We start from the raw sequence: 27,894 nt of genomic DNA on the forward strand, positions 1-27,894 counted from the left end.
CGTGTTGAAATTGATTAAATTTAAGTTAATTGATATCTGTACGTAGTCACGGCCTTTGATTTAATCGGATTAAAAGGGGCGCATCAAAATATTACACGTAGTGCCCCCCTTGTGTATATCGTTGTCAGAGGATGGGGAGTGAAAGGAAAATCTTTGTACATACCATTTTTTGGATTTTGATATACCTTTTAAACATACATTATGCAAAAGCTAACTTTGCCTATTGCAGGTCTTTCTTTAGGGCCTGAAATGTTATATAAACTATTAATTAGACATTTATTAACAAAACAAGACCTATCAACCCCCGATAGCATCAGATACTCGAGATTTTAACTAGATTAGAACGGTTCGTCATTTAAAAATTTAATTTAAAAATAGGAAAGCGAGGTTGGACAGGCGACCCAATTCCTTGTCACGTACACCCCGGGAATCGAAACACACGCTTATCATTCGCCCCCCCCCCCAACAAAAATCAACGATTCTGTAAATTACACAAGAATTTCAAAAATCGTATAATATAATAAAAGATAATATTGTGAAAGACGTGCAGACTTGTATCCAAGTTCTTTACAACTACACTTTTTCGAGGAAATACAAACAGATGATAAAAACAGAATATGCTGCAAATTTCAGTCAAATTGTTTCATTCTGAAACCTAGATATTATCGACCCATTGCTAACGTTGATACGATAATAAACAAAGTCTCGATTATCCTTTTTTTACGTTATTATTCATCACAAAATGTATTCAAATCCACTAAATATTGCAGGCTAAAGTATTTATCGGGTGGTTATTTCGAATAAAAGTATATATGGAAAGTATAGACACCTTATCTTACTAGAAAAATGCTGGATTCCCCGAAAACACCCGTGGGGCAAGCAATGGGCAAAAATGTCAGGTTATTGTGTGGCTGAGGTAGTGGTTGTTCTTTCTTTATCTAATGGTTTGGTGGTTTGGGGAACAGGGGTGTAAACGTTCAAGAGACTCTGCAATTAAACAGTGGAAATAAATGTTGACAGAAAATAATTAAGAATTTACTTAGGCCTCAATATGTATGGTAAATAGACAGTAAGTAATGGAAAATACATTCTGAAAAATGGACCCTCCCTCAACGAAGTTAGGTGACAAATATGGCGTCCAACAACGGTTTAGTTATAGCTTGCCGTATCCCCCAGAGAACATCAAAAAACACCGTTTGTACACGGGGAAGTATCTTTAAGGTCTGGATAAGTTAATTAATGTCAAATTAATAATTTAGATAACATTGAGGGCTTAAAGTCACTTTAAAACAGATTTAAAATAATAAAAAGTTCTTGTATATCTAAAAATCACTTTAAAACACGGTTTTAAAACATCGTTTTAAAATCGTTGTCGTGGGAAGAGATGGCGGGTCATCTTCTCACTTTGTCATAATGAAAACAAGTTAAAATAGGAGATCCAGCTGTTTGATGCCATCGCAGCGGATCGAAAAAACCCTGTGGGAAAAAGAATCCGCTGTTTAATGTGGAAATGCAAAGTTCTCGCAGTAAAAACCACATAGCTGGATCCGTGGAGTATTTACAAATAAAAATGTCCGCGTGGTTCTTTCCATATAATAAAAGTTAGTTAAAACAAATCCTTTAACACAGATCTCATATAATAAAAGTTAGTTAAAAAGTCCTTTGATACACATCACAACTTCGGTTTTTAAAATCATTTATTTTCTGCAGATCATTAAAATATTTCTTTGTGTGTGACTCTTCCCAGATAAAAGTTACCCGAAAAGTTAAAGAAGAGCCAGCAGCAACACAGAACAGAACAATTTAAACATTTATAAGAATAGTACATTACACTAAATGCAAATTATATAGATTTATATGCACTGCCATTGTTAATAAAAGGTTGTGTAGATCCTTATTCCTTTTGTCATTATTGTTAGATTATATTATTATATTAAATCATGCAGTAGACTGGACCGCCATACTGTCCTACAACAATAGTTCCTTCCTTTGTAACTATATATGTAGTTCCCTATCTTAATGTCAACCTATTCTGATATTATTATAGCACCTAGGTGGCTTTGGCGCCAAACTGTTCTACACAAGCAGTTATCTTTCCATGACTAGTGCTCTCTTCCGCAACTTACTTAACAGTTGATTCCCGATTCTTCTATGAATTTTGAGATCGCTTCATACATTTTATATGACATCTTCCGAGTGGGGAAGAGGACATTTTGAAGGATATATTGAAGTTTGGCATCATCCATTAAACTTATTACAGGTTGTCTTTTATCTTCCAATTTATTGCATGTAATGAAGACGTGATTAACGGTCAAAATTTGACCGCATTCGCACTTCACTGGCTTATATTTATGGTCGGTAATTAAATCTTTAGTTCTAAGTCTTGTGATTAACCCACAAATTTTGCGCGATGGGTGATTGATCTCCGTTTTTACAACAAGGTCTTTATTTAATTTGAATCTAAAAGTATTTGCTTTGGCCAACCCAGTTTTCCATTCTGATTTCATTTTACTTTTAACAATGCTAATTAATTCTTGAACGTTGTATTTTAAGTCTTCGGTTTCGCAGAGGCTGGGCCCTTTGCGAGCCAGAGTGTCTGCAGTTTCATTTCCTACTATGCCGACATGAGATGGTATCCATGCAAATTCCACGGTTCTATTTTTCCTTTGGAGGGAGTTAACATTTGCACGAATGTTGTGAACAATGTTTTGGTCGTGTTTTATTGACTCTATACTACTAATGGAGTCTGACACGATGACTGCTTTTTGAACGGTGCATGACACAAGCCACTCAAGAGCTGTCGATATTGCCCTTAATTCTGCTGTAACCTTTTTGATATATTAACATTGAATTCGGGAATGCTGACACCTAACGCAGTTTTGTTTATATTTAGGGTCGTGAGATTCGTCCGTGTATATTTTCACATGCGATGGCCATTTTTCGTTCAAGCGCTCCCTCGAGAGCATTTGAGCTTGTTGCGGGTTTTCTTTTTTCCTAACAACATTATTTAGGCTTGTATTATACGTGTAGTTTGAATTCAGTAAAGTCCAGGGAGCTTGATAAGAAAATACCCTGTCAGTGACTTGATAGTCGTCTAATCTTAGTTCTTTTAATAAATCATTTGCTCTGTGACCTAACGGATGAGTCTCCGATTTCACATTACTTTTAAATTTCTTCCTTGATGATTCTGTGCACTAGAATGTTGGACAGCTGTCCCCTAGATACTGTAACTTGGCCCAGTATCTTAATGTCAGTTCGTTGCGCCTCAATTCGAATGATATTTCACCAACTTTCTGCAATAGACTTTCCCTTTTTGTACCAAATGAGGCTTTTGTTGCTATCTTTATGGCTTGGTATTGTAAACTGTCTAATTTAGCAAGAGCTGTTTTATTTGCACTCGCAAAAGCAACACAGCCATAGTCACATATTGATCTTATTATGGACCTATATATCATGAACAGTTAATTGCCTCTAAGTCATAGACATTTTTTCCCCTTCAATACTCTGGAAACAAAAGTTAACTGGATTTTCTTTTGCATTTGAAAAGGGAATGTATGTTAATTGGAAAAAAATCTGTAAATTACAGGAAAAACAAATATATACGGATAAACATTTTCCTGGTAAACTTGTTTCTGGAAGTTTTTACGTATTTTCACAGATTTATTTTTTTTTGTTACAGTGTATAGCCTACATTAACTTATAAAAAATACGTAAACGGAATCCGGTTTTTGTTGATTTCACGCATCACTAAGTGATAGTAAGGTATCCGTAGCGTGAAAAGCCCTCTATTGCGCATTGCTTAAACACTGTTGCCCTGTGTATCGATGGAGACTTTACCGATATAATTGTGAATATGAGGAATTATGTTAGAACTGTGTACGCCGATGTATTAATTATGTTATTATTAGTATGGTTTCTTACATATACATGTACAGTACAAGCAGTGTAAGTGTTATGTTTGATTTTATTGGAATATGTATCAGTGGTATTACTCATAATCAAATTAAAATTGTCTGAAATACCAATCTTAACTTTATAATGGCGTTGATGATAAAACATTAAAATTATATTAATGGTATTTAATAACTGAACTGGAATACATAGGGTCCTGTTTTACAAAAACTTAAATCTCCTTAAAATCGTCTTAAACTAAAATTTCACCCTAACTTAAGATACACGAGTTAAAATCTTAAAATAATAACTTAAAATAATAACTTAAAATAGTGGTGTTTCACAAAACTATTTTAGTGACAATTTTAACTAAAATCAATTTTAACTTAGGACAGCTGCCATCCTCACCTAACTTTAAATCAAGACATTAACAAACGTTCGTTATGGCTACGTTGTTAGATGATAATAATAATAATAATAATAATAATGATAATAATAAATTGTCTTATATAGCGCTAAATTATGTCCGCGGGTCATTCCTTAGCGCTTCACAGTGAGTTCAACTATTTGTTCTTGCACAAACATTTGGTAAACAGATGTGTCTTTAGTGTTGATTTAAAACTTGAAAATAGAAGTGTCGTGTCCATCTGTCAAGGAACCTCATTCCATAAATATGCACCAATTTACTGGTAAAAAGTATTTTCCATACAATTTATTATATCTGGGAACCGAAAGCAATGTTTTATCTGCTGAAGATCGCAAATTTTGTCACAAAGGAGTAGTGAATGAAAAAAGTTCACGCATTCAGAAAACTTGGCTTTATGGATAGTTGTCAGAATGTTATAGTCAATTCTAGCTTCAACAGGCAACCAATTGCGATATATTTAGAATAATGATAATATTGCCCATTAACCGGGTCCCATAATTTTAATATACCATCATATTCACAAAAACAATTCTGATCCATTTCTTTTCATGGCATGGGAAATACAGCTACGGTCCATCTGACTATTTTAATGTAAGGCAATTTAAGAATTTAGATGACACCCCAAATTAGACCCCAAGAAACAAAAACACCCAAAACCCCAGTTAACAAAACCCTTTGTTACGGTTTTATATAGTACTATATGATTCAAGTATAAATTATACTATTTGCAAATAATAAACAGACAAAAAAAAAACAGCAACAAAAGAAAGCTATATGAAATGTCATTGAAAGAAGAGCACTCTTGTCTATAAAAATATCTTCATGTAGAATGGTTTTAAACGGCCAATTTCTTGGTATTAGAAGGCCTAAAGACCTATAATACTAAACATGCCATATGCAAATTGTTTTGGGATTATGATTATTTGTAAAAAGATAAATCACTAAATCAAATGTGTTTGTTGAAAAATGTTATAGGCTTATTTGACATTAAATTTAAATATCACAAATTTATTATTATTTCTTAATGAAGGCTTACGTTAATAAAATAACATAAACCAGAGAAGTTTTAGAGCCAAAAGGTATTTTATCTTGAGAAAGATCATTTTAATTAAGTGAGATAGATAGCCATTATCCAATAAGGAATGTGACACCTTGGCATTTTCAAAGTATCATTGAAAGGGTCTATGGGGCTGACATTCAAGTCTAGACATCGGAACATTGGGTATTTGGTGGATTAGTTTCAAACTTGTTAAATACTTTTAACATTTGACAGCTTCTTTTATTCATCTTTTAAAAATATTAATCACGTTTTATAAATTCCGAAACACACCCACAAATATCATATGTTTGTAAGTGACAATTGTCAGTGGTTTGTTATTCAAAATACCATAAAACTACGAAAACATTTAAGCGATTTATTTCCTTTGAAGACTGTGAGTAAATCAAATGGTTTTTAGTTATCTTGCCACTGCCACGTGATATCTGGGGTAGCTCCTTTGATCCGAAACGTGTCATAAACAAAAATAAACTCGCTGGTGTACAAGGTATACAGTAATGTATGAAGGGTAAGTTGATTTCAACAATACATGTATAACACAACACAGTTTTATCGATAACAATCACTATATTATACACACAGCGATAATAGCGTCCCTCGTTTTTTCCTAATTTCTTATTTTTGACTTGCATTGTAGTTGTAGTAGTCTCAATTTACCATGTCGCATTTGAATACGTGCAATCAGGGCTCACACTGTCTTTCATTTTTTCCCGTCAAAATGGATAATAATTTTTATATAAAGGAATTATTCATATTTTTTTTTCCACAAAGTCAAATATTTTATCTGCCAAAAGTGTCTGATAAAAAAACACACCTTAGGCTACAACAATTTAATTTATTATGTAGGCCTATTTTAAAACTACAACCACTTCCGAGGCGAAACTCGAAAAGTGGCCAGTTCGACAGCAAGCCAAAATGGCTTGGTATGCGTGTTGGCGCCTTCTTACTGACATCAATAAATACAAAAATATGACTAAGTGGAAAGTCGACAAGACGGCACATAAGCCAAAATGCAAGTCGAAAATAAGAAATTAGGAAAAAACGAAGGGCGCTATTATCGCAGTGTATTATTTCTTAATTTCCTATTTTCGAGTCGATTTTGGCTTGTATAGCGTGCTGTCGCCCCACATTTTGTCGTAACTTCTACTCTTCGACTTTCGTGTTTTGAAGGGGCGAAAAGTAGACATTATGAATGGTAGTTATAGGCTTCCATACAAAATACTATTTAGCATTTTCTATCAAAAGAGTGTAGTTTTTCGTAGAGGGCGACTAATCCGCCAAAAATATTTTGCCCGAGTTTCTAATTTTATCTGGCATTTTGATTCCTACGGCAAGTCACATACGCTCACACCCTGTAGGGACCAAACCCAGAACTACAATCTCGAGGTAGCTGGCCAGTTATAGCTTGAAACGCGACAACCCTCACGCAAATGAAGTGATGACGCCACCCATATGAAGTGTAGGTGACACTAAACCGAGACGTGCTCGAAGTGAAAAATTTGATATCTGAAGTGTTCATTTCTACCACACTTCCGTAACAACACTTCAAATTTTCAATGAAATAAAGAAGGCAGAAATGATGTTGAAGTGAGGAAGAAGCCATGCCAAATATGCAAATTAGGCTTCAACGAAGTGTTCACTTCAACCAAGTGCTTATCGGGTGTTATTCTCACTTCAACTCAGTGCTTATCTGGTGTTTTTCTCACTTCAACTCAGTGCTTATCGAGTGTATTGCTCACTTCAATCCAGCGCTTATTGAGTGTTTTATTCACTTCAACTCAAGTGCTTATCGAGTGTTTTGCTCACTTCAAACCGGTGCTTTTCTCACTTCAACCCAGTGGTTATCAGGTGTTTTTCTCACTTCAACCCAGGGCTTATGGAGTGTTTTTCTCACTTCAAACCGGTGCTTATCGGGTGTTTTTCTCACTTCAACCCAGTGCTTATCAGGTGTTTTTCTCACTTCAACCCAGTGCTTATGGAGTGTTTTTCTCACTTCAAACCGGTGCTTATCGGGTGTTTTTCTCACTTCAACCCAGTGCTTATCGGGTGTTTTTCTCACTTTAACCCAGTGCTTATTGGTTGTTATTATCACTTCTACACAGTAAGGTTGCAGACTTCAACAGTGTGAGGCCTAGCTCACAAACCAGGTGGGGGGGGGGGGACTGTATTTGATCCCAGTGTCAGTCATGAAAGTTACTCCACCCTCCCAGGATTTTCTGCACCGTTCGCCTGATCAGTAGATCTAGGGCCTGGCAAAGGATGGTGTTTGGTTGTGATAGTGATGGGGCTGAAAAGCCAAAGTTCCATGTAGAAATTGTCGTCCATGTAAAAAGAAGAAACCTGTGTAATTAAAAGAGGACAATTCAGAAAAGCCACATCTGGGCTAAATTTCCCTCATAGCACACTGAATAATCCTAGTTGTGCTGAAAAACCGCAAATATGAAACAAAACACCACTTTGATATTTATTATTAATTATTGTTTTCAAAATATTACAACACAATTGATACAATTAACAAGTGGTTGCCATCTAAGATACACCCACATATTGCAAAAGAGAATAAGGAATATAAATAAGGCTAATCACCCATTGTCCCAATGTTTCATATAGAATTAGAAAAAAATCTGTTAAAAAAATTCTAGCCTTATCACGTTCACATGATTTCCAAAAAAGTGGGTTAAGTGTGGATTGCTGAAATTTATTGGATTTGTCCTCTCATGGTCCCAATGCTACACGGCAAATTAAAACATTGTAGCCTCATCACATTCACAAGCTTTTTTGAAAAGGTTATCTTCGAATCGCTGCATATCGTTGGGGTTTGTGATCTCATGAATCCAATGCTTCACACCAAATCTGAAAAGGATCGGTTAAAAACTGTAACTCCTATCAAATTCAAAGTTTTTGGCTATGGGGCATAACTCTGAACTCGAAAGCCAAATCTTCAGCAAAGAGGGGTTAATTCGGGCATGGGAAATGTTGGCATATAAAACTGAGAATTCTAGAGATCCAGAAGTTAAAAACAATGGATCGTACAATCAGGTGTAATATTCTATGCCAAAATCCTCTGGATGGGCCCACATGCTAAAAACCCAATTTTTCCACAATATAAGGGGCCATAATCCATGAGGTTAGAGTTCAAAATGAATCCGATCCCAGATGATTTGAATATAAATACATTTAAATTTCATTAAAATCGGATAATTGTGACCACAAACAAATTTCACCGGAGGTACATCTGGACGGACAGAGGCAGTGACATGAATATGTGGGTGCCATAAAAAATAAATATTCATAGACTCAAGGGCAGGTGTTTTGTAATTTGGATAGCGCCAGGCTATAATCCATTACAGTTTACACATTTCGTGTGTTTTCTTGCATCTTTAACACACCATATTCAACCCACATTCAATGTTGCTATTAATCAACTCCACACCTTATTCGACCACATTCATAGGTTTGATTAACCTGAAATTAAAACAAAAAAAAATGTTCAGTTAAAGATGCATTCCGAAAAAAGTAATTATAGGGAGATTATTTCGAATAAAATATGGTAAGTTTGGATATGGAAAGTAGAGACACCCAATCTTACTAGAAAATACTAAATTCCTGCGGAGAGAGAGAGAAATGAGGTTTAACGTCCACTCGATATAAACTAGGTCATTTCGGGACTAATATATGGTTCCATTTTATTTCAATAATTCGAAACTGGAGAAAACCCATGAGATTGGACAGTTGACCCTACTCCTCATCACATACAACTGAGGAATCGAAACCATGCCAGTTAACTCAATGACAGACATGAGCTAACCAGTCTGCCATCCAACCCCCCAGATTCCCATGGAAACACTAAGAGACACAGTGAAAACAAGCAGATGCCATGCAAGATACACCCACATTTTGTAAGAGGTGGACAGAGAACAAGCCCAAAAAGCGATTTAAGTTTCATCAAAATTGGATAACAATTGTGATCTCTATAATGTGATTTGTACAATCAGTCGCCATAATCCATGGCCATCCAACCCTCCAGATTCCCATGGAAACACTAAGAGACACAGTGAAAACAAGCAGATGCCATGCAAGATACACCCACATTTTGTAAGAGGTGGACAGAGAACAAGCCCAAAAAGCGATTTAAGTTTCATCAAAATTGGATAACAATTGTGATCTCTATAATGTGATTTGTACAATCAGTCGCCATAATCCATAAGTTTTGGTCCGATATGCCTGAATATTCTAATGAACTGAGATCTTTGGGATATAAACATACATTTCAAGTTTTATCATAAAAATTGTCACTCAAAAGGGTCCACAAGCTAAAAATGCAATTTTTCATACGATCAGGGGCCATAATCTATAAGTTATGGTCTGATATGCATGAATATTGAAAGGAAATGAGATCCAGGGAGTTACGACCCAATATGCGCGAATATTGAAAGGATCTGGGATCTTTGGGTTATATAAATACATTTCAAGTTCAAAATTGCGACCTCTAGATGGGTCCAAAACCTTGGCTATTTTGTTGGGCAATTTCAGTCTGATTTTCAAGGAATTTGAGCTCAACTATTATTAAGATGTAACGGTGATAAAGTTGAACCTTTTTTTTTTAAAATCAGATAAAAACTGTGATTCCTGGAGGTTTCACAAGCTCAAAATGTGATTTTTTCAATACAATCAGGTGCTATAATCCATGAAGGAAAGGGGATTAACTAAGACTAAGGCCTGTATTGTGCTAAGACAAATATGGATGACAGACCACAGGAGTGGATGACGGAAATATATGACTGTATTGAAATGTAAATGCATACAAAGGATTACCTTCCATTGACTGTAATCAACATTGTTAGTACCGGTACAAAGCGTCATTAAAATCTTCAGCTGTAATGACTTTCAATGACTGATTTATACCAAATACTGTATACAGCACTTATTATTTGTCTTTCCATCATTCATCCATCCGGGTCACAAGCTCACCATCTGAAAACATAAAATTATCTTTTTAGATCAGATGGGATGATTCTTCTCAAAGATGAGGGTATGAAATGAAATGAAATGAAATGGAGGTTAACGTCCTACTGTTCTGCTCCTAACCTGGGCTAATGAAGGCGGGCATACGCCATACAGTGTGCTATGAGGGAAATTTTGCCCGGACAGCGGCACTACGGCCTACTCTTATATCGAATTCCAACTGCCAAGGGATCTTTTACGTGCACGCCAATGTTTACACTGGACCTCGGTTTTTCGTCCCATCCGAGCGACTAGACAGCTTTCCTTGTCAGCCCCTCCGTTCTACATACGAGGGTATGAGTTACATGTATAGTGAGAAAAAGATACAATTTAATTGCAGCAATTTATGAACAATCCCCATACATTTTTTAACAAGCGGTTGCCATGCATGATTTGCCCACATTTTGCAAGAGATGGACAGAGAACAAGCTCAAAAAAAGTGATTTTTCGTACAATCAAGGGCCATAATTCAGGAAGTTACGATCCGATATGCATGAATATTGAAAGGAACCAAGATCTTTGGGTTATAAACATGTATTTCAAGTTTCATCAAAATCTGATCAAATTTGTGTCCTCTCTCCAGAGTGTCCAAAACCTTGATATACCATATATTTACAATATTTGCGTACGAGGAGCAGCCATTTTGTCCGGCAGTTTTGGTCCAATTTGTACGAAACTTCGTACTCAACCATCATAAGGGTGTAACAGTGATATATTCAAACGTTTTTTTAAATCGGATAAAAATTGTGACATCTTGAGGGATCACATCCTAAAAACGCGACTTTTCATATAATCAAGGGCCATAATTCAGGAAGTTATGATCCAATATGCACGAATATCGAAAGATCTTTGCGTTGTAAATATGCATTTCAAGTCTCTACAGGGTCCACAACATTAATATACCATATTTTTACGCCATTTGACAATGAGGCGTGGCCATTTTGTCTGTCAGTTTTGGTTAGATTTTTACGAAATTCAAACTCAACCATCCTTACAGTATAACGGTGATATATTCAAACGTTTTTTTAAATCGGATAATAATTGTGACCTCTAGGGGGACCACAAGCTATAAACGTGATTTTTCGGCCATAATTCAGGAAGTTATGGTTTGATATGCGCGAATATCGAAAGGAACTGAGATCTGTGGGTTATAAACATGCATTTCAAATTTTATCAAAATCAGATGAAAATTGTGACCTCCAGTCCACAACCCTGATTCGCAATATTTTGACATTACATGTATTTGCGAACGAGGGGCGGCCATTTTGTCCGTCAGTTTCAGTCCGATTTTTACAAAATTCGAACTCAACCATCCTTAGGGTGTAACGGTGATATATTCACACATTTTTTTTAAATCTGATAAAAATTGTGTCCTCTATGGGGTCCACAAGCTAAACACGTGATTTTTCGTACAATCAGGGACCATAATTCAGGAAGTTATGGTCCGATATGCGCGAATATCGAAAGGAACCGAGATCTGTGGGTTATAAACATACATTTAAAGTTTAAACCACATCGGATAAAAATTGTGACCTAAAAACGCGATTTTACGTACAATCATGGGCCATAATCCACGAAGTTACGGTCTGATACATGCTAATTTTAATATCGAAAGGAACCGAGATCTTGGGGAGATAAACCTATATTTCAAGTTTCGTTGAAATTGGATAAGAATTGTGACCTGTAAAGTGTTCACAAGCAATTGTGGACGGATGGACGGACGGACAGGGGCGACGACAATATACGTCCACATAAAAAGGACTGGGAAGCGACATTAAAAGTTAACTGGAGATTTTTTTATCAGACTACATAAACAATTCCACCTATATGACTTAATTATCCCACAAAGCAAAATTGAGGCAATTTGTACATTTGGGCAATCAGTTTCATTTTCAGGCAAGTGAAATCATTGAACTACTTGCCCTAAGAAGTTAATGTTGAGTTAGGAATGTGTCATGTTTTATTTTCCAGCAACAAGGGAGAGAGAGAGAAATGGGGTTTAACGTCCACTCGACACAAACTAGGTCATTTCGGGACTAACATATGGTTTAATTTTTAAATATTTACATAATTCACTTGCGCGAAGGGGTCTTTAGCAGTGGGAGGAAACCGGAGGACCTGCAGAAAACCCACGAGGTTGGACAGGCGACCCTACTCCTTGCCACGTACAACCGGGGATTCGAAACCACGCCAGTCGACTCAATGACAGATTTTATGATACTTTGAGAAATTATTCAATATTGGGACCATCGGAATAAAAGGTTGAAAGATTTAAATTTACGGGCCATTAGCTGCCTTTAAACTACAGGGAAATAGGTAGGGAACGTATGATTATTGGACAGCAGTACTGAGGGGTAATCTCTATATCTGACTTTCAACCTCAAGAACCATTGAACTAACGGATTTCAGATCATCGGCCCATGTATGGAATAACAGACATGTAGGGTGACAGAATAAGTTTACTTCAATTTACCATCTTGTCTAGACACATTTTTCACATACCGCACTGGTGGATTATTAATTTACAACCTCTGAAAAAAAAAATAAAGACGAAATAAATTCACCTTTTTTCAAGTACCAATATAGTGTACCACAGTTTAAATTTACCGAAAACAACTGTAATCATTCAAAATGAATGCCAGTTAACTCGTCCACACAAAAAGTCTAGTTATGTAGTCCACAAATATCAAAATACATGTCCACTGGGGCGCTATTGCACTTTCGTACCTCTACCAGTTCCCGTGGTCGTAGGCACTTGAAATTTTCAGAGGGTGTTAAGGGGGGCTAGCAATGACCACACACCAAATTTCAGCCGAATCGATAAATAACTTTTTATTTTACCGACCTTTTAATTTCTAACGAGAGAGAACTTCATCCGTTTGATGCCATTTGCTTTGTTTACTAATTAGACTTGAATAACAAGACACTAAGACGGAAACCGACTCGAATAACAAGACACTTAGACGGAAACCGACACACTGCACCAGCTGCCTAACACTGCAGTTCATAAAAATTAATATAATTTTCGTATACTTTGCGCGAAGCCACCATTTTCTATAAAATACCATTTGGTGTTGATCAGTGGATTGGCCTTTAGGTGTAAATATTGCCGTGACCTTGATTTTGACCTTGAGGCCAAACTTCCCATCCATATCGGGGCCTTTGCGTTTATGCTTGCCGTGGCCTTATTTCTTACTGTATTATCAAAGTTAATGTTCGAGGTGAAAGCAGAGATGACGTCCTTCAGAAAAGATAATTGGGTTAAAGTCGTAGGTAAAGGTCATGTTACAGAAAACTAAACTCAAACTTTTCAAAGTCATTTTTGGGACATTTGACCTTGACTTACGACCTTGACCCCGTAACCATTTTCAAAGGCTATCACATTGGCTTGAATCATGAACGTTTACCTTGGTCCTATCGCACACTGCTCGGTCAGAAAACGGTCAAACGCAGAGGGTCCGTGTCCGAAAGGAAGTCAATGGGCGTGGTCAATGTGAAAGGTCGTAGTGACCTCCACTAGTCACCGTTAACCATCCGTAACCTTGACTCTGACCTTGAGTCCAAACGTCCCATCCATCTCGGGCCCTTTGCGTTTATACTTGCCGTGGCCTTATTTCTAACTGTATTATCAAAGTTAATGTTCGAGGTGAAAGCAGAGACGACGTCCTCCAGAAAAGATAATTGGGTCAAAGTCGTAGGTCAAGGTCATCTTACAGAAAACTAAACTCGGACTTTTCAAAGTCAGTTTTGGGACATTTGACCTTGACTTACGACCTTGACCTCGTAACCATTTTCGAAGGCTATCACCTTGGCTTGAACCATCGACGTTTACTTTGGTCCTGTCGCACACTGTTCGGTCAGAAAAGGGTCAAACGCAAAGGGCCCGTGTCCGAAAGAAGTCAATGGGCGTGGTCAATGTGTAAGGTCGTGGTGACCTCCACTAGTCACCTTTAACCATCCGTGACCTTGACTTTGACCTTGAGTCCAAACTTCCTATTCATCTCGGGCCCTTTTCGTTTATGCTTGCCGTGACCCTATTTCTAACTGTATTATCAAAGTTAATGCTTGACCTTGATAATACAGTAAGAAATAAGGTCACAGCACGCATAAACGCAAAGGGCCCGAGATGGATGGGAAGTTCGGACTCAAGGTCGAAGTCGAGGTCACGGATGGTTAAAGGTGACTAGTGGAGGTCACCACGAACTTTCACATTGACCACGCCCATTGACTTCCTTTCGGGCACGGGCCCCTCTGCGTTTGACCGTTTTCTGACCGAGCAGTGTGCGACAGGACCAAGGTAAACGCCCATGATTCAAGCCAAGGTGATAGCCTTCGAAAATGGTTACGGGGTCAAGGTCGTAAGTCAAGGTCAAATGTCCAAAAAATGACTTTGAAAAGTTTGAGTTTAGTTTTCTGTAACATGACCTTGAGAAAAAGATACAATTTAATTGCAGCAATTTATGAACTATCCCCATACATTTGTTAACAAGCGGTTGCCATGCATGATTTGCCCACATTTTGCAAGAGATGGACAGAGAACAAGCTCAAAAAAAGTGATTTTTCGTACAATCAAGGGCCATAATTCAGGAAGTTACGATCCGATATGCATGAATATTGAAAGGAACCAAGATCTTTGGGTTATAAACATGTATTTCAAGTTTCATCAAAATCTGATCAAATTTGTGTCCTCTCTCCAGAGTGTCCAAAACCTTGATATACCATATATTTACAATATTTGCGTACGAGGAGCAGCCATTTTGTCCGGCAGTTTTGGTCCAATTTGTACGAAACTTCGTACTCAACCATCATAAGGGTGTAACAGTGATATATTCAAACGTTTTTTTAAATCGGATAAAAATTGTGACATCTTGAGGGATCACATCCTAAAAACGCGACTTTTCATATAATCAAGGGCCATAATTCAGGAAGTTATGATCCAATATGCACGAATATCGAAAGATCTTTGCGTTGTAAATATGCATTTCAAGTCTCTACAGGGTCCACAACATTAATATACCATATTTTTACGCCATTTGACAATGAGGCGTGGCCATTTTGTCTGTCAGTTTTGGTTAGATTTTTACGAAATTCAAACTCAACCATCCTTACAGTATAACGGTGATATATTCAAACGTTTTTTTAAATCGGATAATAATTGTGACCTCTAGGGGGACCACAAGCTATAAACGTGATTTTTCGGCCATAATTCAGGAAGTTATGGTTTGATATGCGCGAATATCGAAAGGAACTGAGATCTGTGGGTTATAAACATGCATTTCAAATTTTATCAAAATCAGATGAAAATTGTGACCTCCAGTCCACAACCCTGATTCGCAATATTTTGACATTACATGTATTTGCGAACGAGGGGCGGCCATTTTGTCCGTCAGTTTCAGTCCGATTTTTACAAAATTCGAACTCAACCATCCTTAGGGTGTAACGGTGATATATTCACACATTTTTTTTAAATCTGATAAAAATTGTGTCCTCTATGGGGTCCACAAGCTAAACACGTGATTTTTCGTACAATCAGGGACCATAATTCAGGAAGTTATGGTCCGATATGCGCGAATATCGAAAGGAACCGAGATCTGTGGGTTATAAACATACATTTAAAGTTTAAACCACATCGGATAAAAATTGTGACCTAAAAACGCGATTTTACGTACAATCATGGGCCATAATCTACGAAGTTACGGTCTGATACATGCTAATTTTAATATCGAAAGGAACCGAGATCTTGGGGAGATAAACCTATATTTCAAGTTTCGTTGAAATTGGATAAGAATTGTGACCTGTAAAGTGTTCACAAGCAATTGTGGACGGACGGACGGACGGACAGGGGCGACGACAATATACGTCCACATAAAAAGGACTGGGGAGCGACATTAAAAGTTAACTGGAGATTTTTTTATCAGACTACATAAACAATTCCACCTATATGACTTAATTATCCCACAAAGCAAAATTGAGGCAATTTGTACATTTGGGCAATCAGTTTCATTTTCAGGCAAGTGAAATCATTGAACTACTTGCCCTAAGAAGTTAATGTTGAGTTAGGAATGTGTCATGTTTTATTTTCCAGCAACAAGGGAGAGAGAGAGAAATGGGGTTTAACGTCCACTCGACACAAACTAGGTCATTTCGGGACTAACATATGGTTTAATTTTTAAATATTTACATAATTCACTTGCGCGAAGGGGTCTTTAGCAGTGGGAGGAAACCGGAGGACCTGCAGAAAACCCACGAGGTTGGACAGGCGACCCTTCTCCTTGCCACGTACAACCGGGGATTCGAAACCACGCCAGTCGACTCAATGACAGATTTTATGATACTTTGAGAAATTATTCAATATTGGGACCATCGGAATAAAAGGTTGAAAGATTTAAATTTACGGGCCATTAGCTGCCTTTAAACTACAGGGAAATAGGTAGGGAACGTATGATTATTGGACAGCAGTACTGAGGGGTAATCTCTATATCTGACTTTCAACCTCAAGAACCATTGAACTAACGGATTTCAGATCATCGGCCCATGTATGGAATAACAGACATGTAGGGTGACAGAATAAGTTTACTTCAATTTACCATCTTGTCTAGACACATCTTTCACATACCGCACTGGTGGATTATTAATTTACAACCTCTGAAAAAAAAAATAAAGACGAAATAAATTCACCTTTTTTCAAGTACCAATATAGTGTACCACAGTTTAAATTTACCGAAAACAACTGTAATCATTCAAAATGAATGCCAGTTAACTCGTCCACACAAAAAGTCTAGTTATGTAGTCCACAAATATCAAAATACATGTCAACTGGGGCGCTATTGCACTTTCGTACCTCTACCAGTTCCCGTGGTCGTAGGCACTTGAAATTTTCAGAGGGTGTTAAGGGGGGCTAGCAATGACCACACACCAAATTTCAGCCGAATCGATAAATAACTTTTTATTTTACCGACCTTTTAATTTCTAACGAGAGAGAACTTCATCCGTTTGATGCCATTTGCTTTGTTTACTAATTAGACTTGAATAACAAGACACTAAGACGGAAACCGACTCGAATAACAAGACACTTAGACGGAAACCGACACACTGCACCAGCTGCCTAACACTGCAGTTCATAAAAATTAATATAATTTTCGTATACTTTAATTTTTGCGCGAAGCCACCATTTTCTATAAAATACCATTTGGTGTTGATCAGTGGATTGGCCTTTAGGTGTAAATATTGCCGTGACCTTGATTTTGACCTTGAGGCCAAACTTCCCATCCATATGTTGTTAGTGATAAATCGTAACTAATCATTAAATTGGCTAGCTATAACAAAAACCTGGTCTTTACAACAATTAAAACTTTGAGAAATATTATAATAACTTGTTGTTCTTAGCGTTTAACGTCCGCTTCCACCGAAGGTGATATCGCAGACAAGTTCATTTTAATGATCTTAGCGCACGCGCAGGGGTCTTTGCTGTGGGAGGAAACCGGAGTACCCGGAGTAAACCCACGAGGTTGAGAAGGCGCCCCTATCTCCAAGCCACATACGCTCACACCTGGGATCGAAACCACAGCCGCAAGCCAGAGGTGACCGGCCAACTAGAGGTCGAAGCGTGAAACTCTAGACCACTAGGCCATCCCAACCCCCCTAATAACTTACCTTAAATTGTTTTAAATAGTATCAATCAAGTTAGCGAAAAGAAAAATGGCGCCCATAACATGAGACGAAGGCTACGATTGGATTAAATTTCACTTACGTCATTATTGACCAATCCTAGCGATCTTTAGAAAATACGAGTAAAAAAAAATTTGAAAGTTAAAAATCATTTTTTACTACCGGTATCATTAACATTAACAGAAATTCTTTTGTTTGTGTTTGGTTATAAATCTATTTCCTAAAAAAATGTGGAATTATGTATCAAAACATTGTTTTCCAATATCTTAACAACTTTCATGAACTGGGCTATAGGCCTATTTCGCTTGAGACTTGTGATGTATTAATTATCTCACATCTGGGTCACAGTAACACCCACACACCCACAAAAATAAATAGGTCAACAATATTTTTAAATACCGGTACTTGATCGCCATTTTGATAATACTAATAGGCTAATTTAATTACAACTAGACCTACAATTAAAAATTTAGTTTAAGATGTTGTAGGCCTACATCTCTATATATTTATTTAAAAAAACAACTTAAAAACACATATTTAATTTAAACAGGATTCTATCTGACCCTGTTGTATTTTAGTATATTATTACCATGGAACTTATAATACAACTGTTAACATTGGTTTTTTTTTGTATTGTCACTCTGTAAGTTCCCCTGAGCACTATAAATATGCTGTAATAATAATAATAATAGTATAATATTAATAAACAGAAATAATAATAATAAGCAAATTTTAGCAATGTCTAAATGTCAACATTTTTTGTAATCTTTTTACATTTCTTCCAAAGCAAATGTTAATTATTGTATCAAAACATTTCCAAAGCAAATATGTTCTTAATGGACGTAATATGCAAATAAAAAGTTGAAGTTGAAGTTGAAGTTATTGTATCAAAACATTGTTGTTCAATATTTTAACTTTTCATGAATTATAGTTTCTGAAATTTCGATGTCATTGAAAATATGATAGGTGTAGGGCCTACGCGGGGATCACGTGGCTAAGTGGGTAAGATGCTGGCTCGCTAGCCTGGAGGTCGGGTTTTCGATCCCTGCATTGGCAGAGAAAGTTCATTCAGATTTTCCGGCGTGGTTTCCCCTGGTCAGTTATTCAGGATGGAAGGCCTGACTGCTGTCTAGTTGTTCGGGTGGGACAAGAAACCGAGGTCCCGTGTACACATTGGCGTGCACATAAAAGATCCTTTGACAGTTGGAATTCGATATAAGAGTAGGCCGTAGCGCCGTAGCGCCGCTGCCCGGGCAAAATTTCCCTCATAGCACACTGTATGGTGTATGCCCGTCTTCATTAGCCCAGGTTAGGAGCAGAACAGTAGGACGTTAAACCCCATTTCATTTCATTTCAGGGCCTACGTAGGCCTAGGACTGTTTTTTTTTTAAATGACAGATTCTCGCAATTTCAATATAGATTATAGACCTACTTAATGTCTTTTTGAGACTAACATATGGTTCAATTTTATTTCAAAATTTGCGCATGCACGTAGGGGTCTTTAGCAGTGGGAGGAAACCGGAGGACCCGGAGAAAACCGTCAAGGTTGGACAGGCGACTACTCCTAGTCACGTAACTGGGGAATCAAAACCAGAACAGTAGGACGTTAAACCCCATTTCATTTCATTTCAGGGCCTACGTAGGCCTAGGACCCTTTTTTTTTTAAAGGACAGATTCTTGCAATTTCAAAATAGACTACAGACCTACTTAATGTCTTTTTGAGACTATGGTTCAATTTTATTTCAATAATTTGCGCATGAACGTAGAGGTCTTTAGCAGTGGGAGGAAACCGGAGGACCCGGAGAAAACCGTCAAGGTTGGACAGGCGACTACTCCTAGTCACGTAACTGGGGAATCAAAACCAGGAGCAGAACAGTAGGACGTTAAACCCCATTTCATTTCATTTCAGGGCCTACGTAGGCCTAGGACTCTTTTTTTTTTAAATGACAGAAATGAAATGAAATGAAATGGGGTTTAACGTCCTACTGTTTTGCTCCGAACTGGGCTAATGAAGACGGGCATACGCCATACAGTGTGCTATGAGGGAAATTTTGCCCGGACAGCAGCACTACGGCCTACTCTTATATCGAATTCCAACTGTCAAGGGATCTTTTACGTGCACGCCAATGTGTACACGGGACCTCGGTTTTTCGTCTCATCCGAATGACTAGACAGCTGTCCTTGTCAGGCCCTCCGTCCTGCATCCCTGACAAGGGGGAACCACGCCGGAAAATCGGGATGAACTTTCTCGGCCAATGCAGGGATCGAACACCCGACCTCCAGGCTAGCGAGCCAGCGCCTTACCCACTAAGCCACCGTGATCCCCCATTAAATGACAGATTCTCGCAAATTTAATATAGACTACAGACCTACTTAATGTCTTTTTGATACTAACATATGGTTCAATTTTATTTCAATAATTTGCGCATGCACGTAGGGGTCTTTAGCAGTGGGAGGAAACCGGAGGACCCGGAGAAAACCCACAAGGTTGGACAGGCGACTACTCCTAGTCACGTAACAGGGGAATCAAAACCATGCCAGTTGACTCAATAACAGACCTTACGATAACCATTCACCATCCAAAACCCACCCCCGGTATTATCAAAAGTATACATAGGTGTATTGGAAGATTAATTTATGGTATCAAAACCAAATTTTGTCGGCATCAATAACAAATTTGGTCAAATACTGAAAGAGAAAATTTCAATAGGGCCTACAGTAACTTTTTATTTTACAAAACCAAATTTGTTTTGAAGCTGTATATATCAAACTACTTTACAAGTACATGTCGTACAATTTCTTTTCACTTTAATGAATGTAATATAATTTTAAACGACATCTAAAAAAATTGTCTCAAATTAAAACAATTCTGGTTCTTACATGTATATTGAATATAATCCAGCTTGTCAGATCAAAGAAAATTCTTGCTTGATATTGGGAGACACTGTGCCTCAGTGAGAGAGAGAGAAATGGGGTTTAATGTCCACTCGACACAAACTAGGTCATTTCATACTAACATATGGTTCAATTTTATTTCAATAATTGGCTTCCGCTTAGGGGTCTTTAGCAGTGGGAGGAAACCGGAGGACCCGGAGAAAACCCACAGGGTTGGACAGGCGACCCTACTCCTTGTCACGTACAACCGGGGAATCGAAACCACGCCAGTTGACTCAATGACAGACTTTATAATACAGCGAGCACGTGCTACCCATTCGGTCATCCACCTCCCCTCAGTGAGTGAGACGTTGGCACACTATCCGAGTCGTCCCGTGTTCGATCCTGTCATTGCCCAGGAAAGCTCTTCTAGATTTTACGCCTTGGTTCCCCCTTTCCAGTGGTGCAGGACATAGGGCCTGGCAAGAAGAGAGAGAGAAATGAAGTTTAATGTCCACTCTACACAAACTACGCCATAGCAGGACTAACACATTTTTTTTCAATTATATACTATTCAAAAAAAGTAGGGGATATTTGATTTTTAAGTGTTATTAAAGTCACCTAATGAAACTGACGAAGAAACAAATGACAAAATGAAATGAAGTTCACATTCATCGATTTATTCCAAATGATCGTTAGACTAAGTAAGGCACAGACTGACCATTATAAGGGTAAAATGATACCCGGGGTCAAACAGCAAAGTTACCACAGCATCACAACCAAGTCAGTAACGGGTAAATCCTCCTCTGTTTGCCAAACAAGCATTGATCCGACGTGGCATACTCCTAATGAGACGTCTAAGGTCATTTTGGTCCAGATTGTCCCATTCCTGTTGCAACGCAGCAGCAAGTTCTTGGACATTGGCAGGACGTTGTTGACGTCGACGTAACCTCTGTCCAAGCATGTCCCAGACATGCTCGATGGGGGAGAGGTCGGGACTCAGTGCTGGCCAAGGTAATGTGGTGATGTTCTGTTGTTGGAGGTAACCTGTAACGATCCTGGCCCTGTGACATCTTGCGTTGTCATCCTGGAAGATGAAACGGCGGCCATGACGTCGTGCGAACGGCACAACATGGACTGCCAAGATGTTGTCCCGGTAGTACTGGCCTGTAACACGCCCTGCAACAACATGTAAAGCCGTTCTTCCAGCAACAGTGATGCCTCCCCACACCATAACAGAACCACCCCCAAATCGATCATGTCTGATGACGTTAACGTCTTGGAAGCGCTCGTTTCGACGACGCCACACCCTCCTACGTCTGTCCAAAAAATCAACAGTGAACCTTGACTCATCTGAAAACATCACATTGCTCCAGCGTCGATTATCCCAGTGTTGACGATCCCTACACCAACGACGTCATGCCTGAATGTGATGATCTCTCAAACAAGGGATCACGCGAGGACGTCGGGCGCGAAGGTGACCCCTATGCAGTCGATTCCGAATCGTCTGGCCACTCACTCTCACACCAGTGTCTGTTTGAAGACGAGCGCTTATCTGATTTGCTGTGATGACACGATTTCTCAAGGTCAAGGTACGGATAAATCGATCCTGGGCTTGAGTTGTCGCCCTTGGTCGACCTGAGCGTGGTCTGTCCTGTACAGATTGTTTATCACGGTATCTGGACCATAGCCTGCTTATGACAGACTGAGAAACATTCATCGTCCGCGCCACAACCGCCTGTGTTGTGCCGATCTGTAGCATGCCAAGGGCACGTAACCTTTCATTTTGGGTAAGCCGACGCATATCAAAATTTGTTTTCTGGTCACTAAAACAATTAAACTGATGTTTCCACCCTGGAATTCAATGCCACAATGACTGTAACATTCAAAGTCAGAGTCGTGCAAATCTTGGGTTGGACCCCCATGATGATCCCAAGCATCACCTGCATTCCATGCGGTAGCTATTGGTGCGTTTGGGCGTCACATGTAACTGGAAATGTTTTTTCTGTTAGGTTCTATAGTGACTTTTTTCGTAGTCATTTGCATATTTTAGTATTATGCCCCCAAAATCAAATATCCCCTACTTTTTTTGAATAGTATATTTGGCTGTAGGGGTCTTTTGTAGTGGGAGAAAACCATAGGGACCAGGGGGAAACAGTTGTATAGTCGTGCGGATGGCACAACAAAAAAAAAACGACATCACACATGCACATTGGCGTGTATGTAAAAGTTGGACAGGTGGATTTTGAAATAAGATACATGTAAGGCCTTAGTGCCTCATTGCACACTGTATGGCATATGTAATGGGTGTCTTTTTCGAACGTTTTTTGATAATAAGAGCATGAGTAATTCTTTTTTGTTAAGAATAAATGCTTCAATTATCCCAGGTTGGATCCCGGCATGTCAACAAAATTACTCAGGATTTCCGGAATAATTTACCATTGACAGTGGTGTCGGACAAGGGTCCTGGCAAGAAACAGCATCTAGTTGTTCATACTGTTCATATAGCACCGCTGTGTATGCATTCTCCCAAATTGTTTGACCGAGAGAGAGAAATGGGGTTTAATGTCCACTCGACAAAAACTAGGTCATTTGGGGCCTTCCATATGGTATAATTTTATTTCAATAATTCGCTTGCGTGTAGGGGTCTTTAGCAGTGGGAGGAAACCATAGGACCCGGAGAAAACCCACGAGGTTGGACAGGTGACCCTATTCCTTGTCACGTACAACTGCGGAATCAAAACCAGCATGTAAAAGAATCCATGGCAGTTTTAATTTGATATAAGAGTAGGTCATATGGCAGCTGTCAAGGTAAAATTTCCCACAGCACACTGCACATTTTGTGTTTGTATATGAGATAGTGAGAAAAATGGGGTTTAATGTCCACTCAACACAAACTGGGTAACTTCTGGGCTAACATTTAGTTCTTTGCTTATGTCTTTTCTTTTCAATGTGGGAGGGGGTCACGTGGCTGAGTGGGTAAGACGCTGGCTCGCTAGCCTGGAGGTCGGGTGTTCGATCCCTGCATTGGCCGAGAAAGTTCATTGAGATTTTCCGGCGTGGTTTCCCCTTGCCAGTGATGCAAGACGGAGGGCCTGACAAGGACAGCTGTCTAGTCCTTCGGATGAGACGAAAAACCGAGGTCCCGTGTATACATTAGAATGCACGTAAAAGATCCCTTGGCAGTTGGAATTCAATATAAGAGTAGGCGATAGTGCCGCTGCCCGGGCAAAATTTCCCTCATAGCACACTGTATGGCGTATGCCCGTCTTCATTAGCCCAGCATAGGAGAAGAACAGTAGGACGTTAAACCCCATTTCATTTCATTTTTTCAATGTGGGGGTTGAATGGTCTTGTGCTTAATGTGTGCACATGAAATCACAAGGTCTGTCGTGGATACACTAGCCGAATCATTCGGCCAAATAAGTGGGCATACTCCCACCTGATTCACTAGTCGATTGCATCACCTTTGACATCGCATGATTAAACATGGCAGCGACCATGTCTTCAAACAATCACGTGACTTCTCAATATGATTGGTGATTAAGTATAATTCGGGCGAATATATCAAACATGTTTGATTCGCGAATCATTAAGCGCGGATTCATTCGGCAGAATCATTCGGCTACTACGTCCAGCGCTTAAAGCAATATGCACTAACTCATTTCAACAACAATAAAATGTCAGCAGCATAATGTTGTAAACATAGGATATAGCAATTTATAGCTATCACTTTCACATGCAAAATTGTTTATATATTTTATGGCCAAATGGAATTTTTATTTGCCAAATCTTAATTTGCTTTACATTAGCCCATTCTTTAGATGCTTTACTAAGATCCAGTTTATTATTTGGTTATATTAATAAAGTTTTGCTTAAATATCACAGCAATATTAGGCTATCATATACATTTACAAAATTTTATGACAGTCAGATGTAAAACTACATGTATTGCCTATTGAGTATTATTGGTGGCTTTGGTCTTTTAAAATACCGTACCGGGTATTGAATGAAATATTTTAAATATGTACCGGCACCGTGCAGCCTACACAACACATCAAGTCTTACAAGGATAACCAAATTTCCAGCAAATTTACTTTTACTTTTACCGTGTAGCCTACACGTGATGGTCTGTTATTATAGGTACCTGAATCATTGATAGAAATAGCAAGTTTATTTATAAGATTAGCCTACATAAAACTCGTCATTCACTTGTGTACATTTTGAAGCGGTAGCCTGATAAAAGAAATGCCGACCGTAAATCTCGATCATTCGGGAATCGTCGCTAATCGCTATATAACGCCTACGGCCCATGGTGGCAGTATAATCTGAAATAATATAATGTCAAATAAGGCAGGCATGCTTGCATGCCGTGTGTTCAAAGCCACATTAGGTCCTAATGAAATTCAACTATCAAAACATTCAATTCTCGTCGGCCATTTTTATTATAGTCTATGTCTATATAGAGCGTACCGGTATCCGATACATGACCTAGATACAGGACGCCGCCATATTGGTGGACAACAACACACAAAGTACCTCTCCGTAAACATGGTAATAGATTTTAGGACCATCCAACATTGATTGTTTTTCAAAGTAAATAAATATAAATGCGCCAGAAAATAATTTACATATTTGAAAAGATCAAAGAACGTGCTTTTCAGTGATACGTAATATGACATCTGGAATTTTGTATTTTAAGACCCATATTTTTAATTTAAATACCCGGCCATATCCCCGTCAAATAATACGAGTTCCGTACCACTGGACTTTAGACGAAGCGAAACAGCGAATAACCACCAATATGATTAATTATTATGTGTAAATAATGAATACAGGATTTCATTTCCTCGATACAGAAAGGGGGGATATCGCAATAATAAGCTGCGTATCTAGTACTTGGACTCCGTGAAGAGCGAACCCCGCTAATGACCTATTTTTAGACAGACGCCATATTTCAGTACATTCACTTATTTGTTTCAATCGAGCAGGCTAATGAATATGGATTTTAAAACAGTTCAGGCGGTAATATATATATATATATATATATATATATATATATATATATATATATATATATATATATATAATTACCGCCTGAATTGTTTTAAAATCCATACAATTTTTCCTTTTTTTGTTAATGAGCGGAGCCGGTCGATGGGGGTGAATGAAATGATCATTTTTTAATAGTATTTCAGAAGTGACGATGAAATGATCATCTATTTTCACTATCTCTTAGAAGTGTTAATGACACGCAGTTGTATATAGACTATCTTTCAGAAGTGACGATGAAATGATCATCTATTTTCACTATCTCTCAGAAGTGTGAAAGGCATGTAGTTGTATAAAGACTATCTCCCCGAAGTGTTAATGACATGCTGTGAAAAAAGACCATCTTTCAGAAGTGACGATGAAATGTTGTGAAAACAGGCCATCTTTTGGAAGTGTGCTAGAAATGAACATTTCGGTGGAGTTTTTTTAACACTTCGTTTGAAGTGTCTATAGAAGTGTGTTGGAAATGGACACTTCGGAGGAAGTGTACACTTCATTTCGGTACGGGAACCCCTCCCACATCCCAGATTACTCACTCCTTAACTTGGAAGGGGGTAGACATAATGGGAAATATTTAGTGGTGGTGTTGAGCATGGGATGGAGCGTTAAGTGGGGCAGGTCCTCTCCGTCACTGCAGTTTGGATGGGCTGTAAAAATGAACAAATGAATATCTTTGTTCTGCAAGTTTATCATTCAATAATGCACAAAATTATACAGCTTAAACATCAGTTGAGACGTGTTCAATTGTATTATCTCGAGCGCTCGAGATAATACAATCGAACACGTCTCAATCCCGTATGTCATTTGCAAACTGCATATGACTTCAAAGGAATAGGCACTGGTCAGTAGGCATGCCATGACGAGATAAAAGAGACAATTGCATGTATGACCATGTGTGGTATCTATTCCCTGGCGCTATATAATGAGGAGTTCACTGACAGTTAAACAAGACAATTCGGGTCGACTATTGCTGTACAATGTACATCCAAAATGAATACATATTTGTAATCTACGCAAAACGTCACTCTTGAGGAGTATAGGTCATTAATCAACGTGAAAAGTCAACAATTTTGATAATAGCCATTAAAACTTCATCACCTCACAGATTGACAATTAAAAATATAAACCATCGAATACACAAGTTGGATTGTAATATATGTTATAGTAGGGTAAATGAAATTTCATTATCAACATTTTTTTGAATTGTTTACCTCTATCCCACATGGCCAAAATTGAAGGAGAAAATGGGTATATTCTGTACGTTTTCAGTGTGCATTGAATTTCCATGCTGAATATTTGGAAAAAGTATATATCCCATCGACTCATAATCTTTTGTAAATTGATTAAAGACAAATATACGTGATCTATGCCAATTTTGAAGGTTGTGTATACAATAGCGACTTTGCCAGAGGCTGTGGAAGTCCTAAAAAAGAAACGAATAGTTATTTTGTTCCACATTTTGCCACCTGGTGGCACGAACTGTGTAAATCGCACATCACATGTGATGCTAAATCTACACCAAAAGTTGTCTCAGATTACAAAGTTCGAGAGTTCTACTCCTGTAATAGTATTAGAAATGTGAGTTTAAAGCACCCGAAAACCCGAATGAAATTACTGAATTCATGATCCGTTTCAGCACCCTAATTTCAAATGGCCATATCTCAGCGAGTTTTTGACCTAGAGAGGTATAATTTTGGATTTGTTAGCTTAAAGGACAATATTGGTGCCAGTCATTATCATGTGATATCTTATCTAGTGACATTCAATTACGTTTTTGAATTGTCAGATAAACTCTCACAGTCCTACATAACAACTTTTGGTCTTCGAGGGAATTATTTGTGAGCAGAAATTTGCCCGTGTATCTGTTATCACTTCAGTCAATTATGTAGAAGGATAAGTCGTGTTTTCCTTTTGCGTTCGT

At 38.2% G+C, this 27,894-nt stretch overlaps 1 long non-coding RNA gene across 1 annotated transcript; it reads right to left on the reverse strand.

Annotated features, from left to right (window-relative positions):
• Nucleotides 1-7,857: 7,857 nt before the first annotated feature.
• On the reverse strand, nt 7,858-13,066 carry LOC130014091 (uncharacterized). Its single transcript, XR_008789064.1, has 4 exons — nt 12,853-13,066; nt 10,191-10,349; nt 8,673-8,840; nt 7,858-8,228 (listed from the first exon to the last, which is right to left on the reverse strand). It is a non-coding gene; the product is annotated as an uncharacterized LOC130014091 (long non-coding RNA).
• Nucleotides 13,067-27,894: the final 14,828 nt, after the last annotated feature.

Source organism: Patella vulgata, chromosome 8 (assembly GCF_932274485.2).
Source record: "Patella vulgata chromosome 8, xgPatVulg1.2, whole genome shotgun sequence".
Classification (NCBI taxonomy): Eukaryota; Metazoa; Mollusca; class Gastropoda; family Patellidae; genus Patella; species Patella vulgata.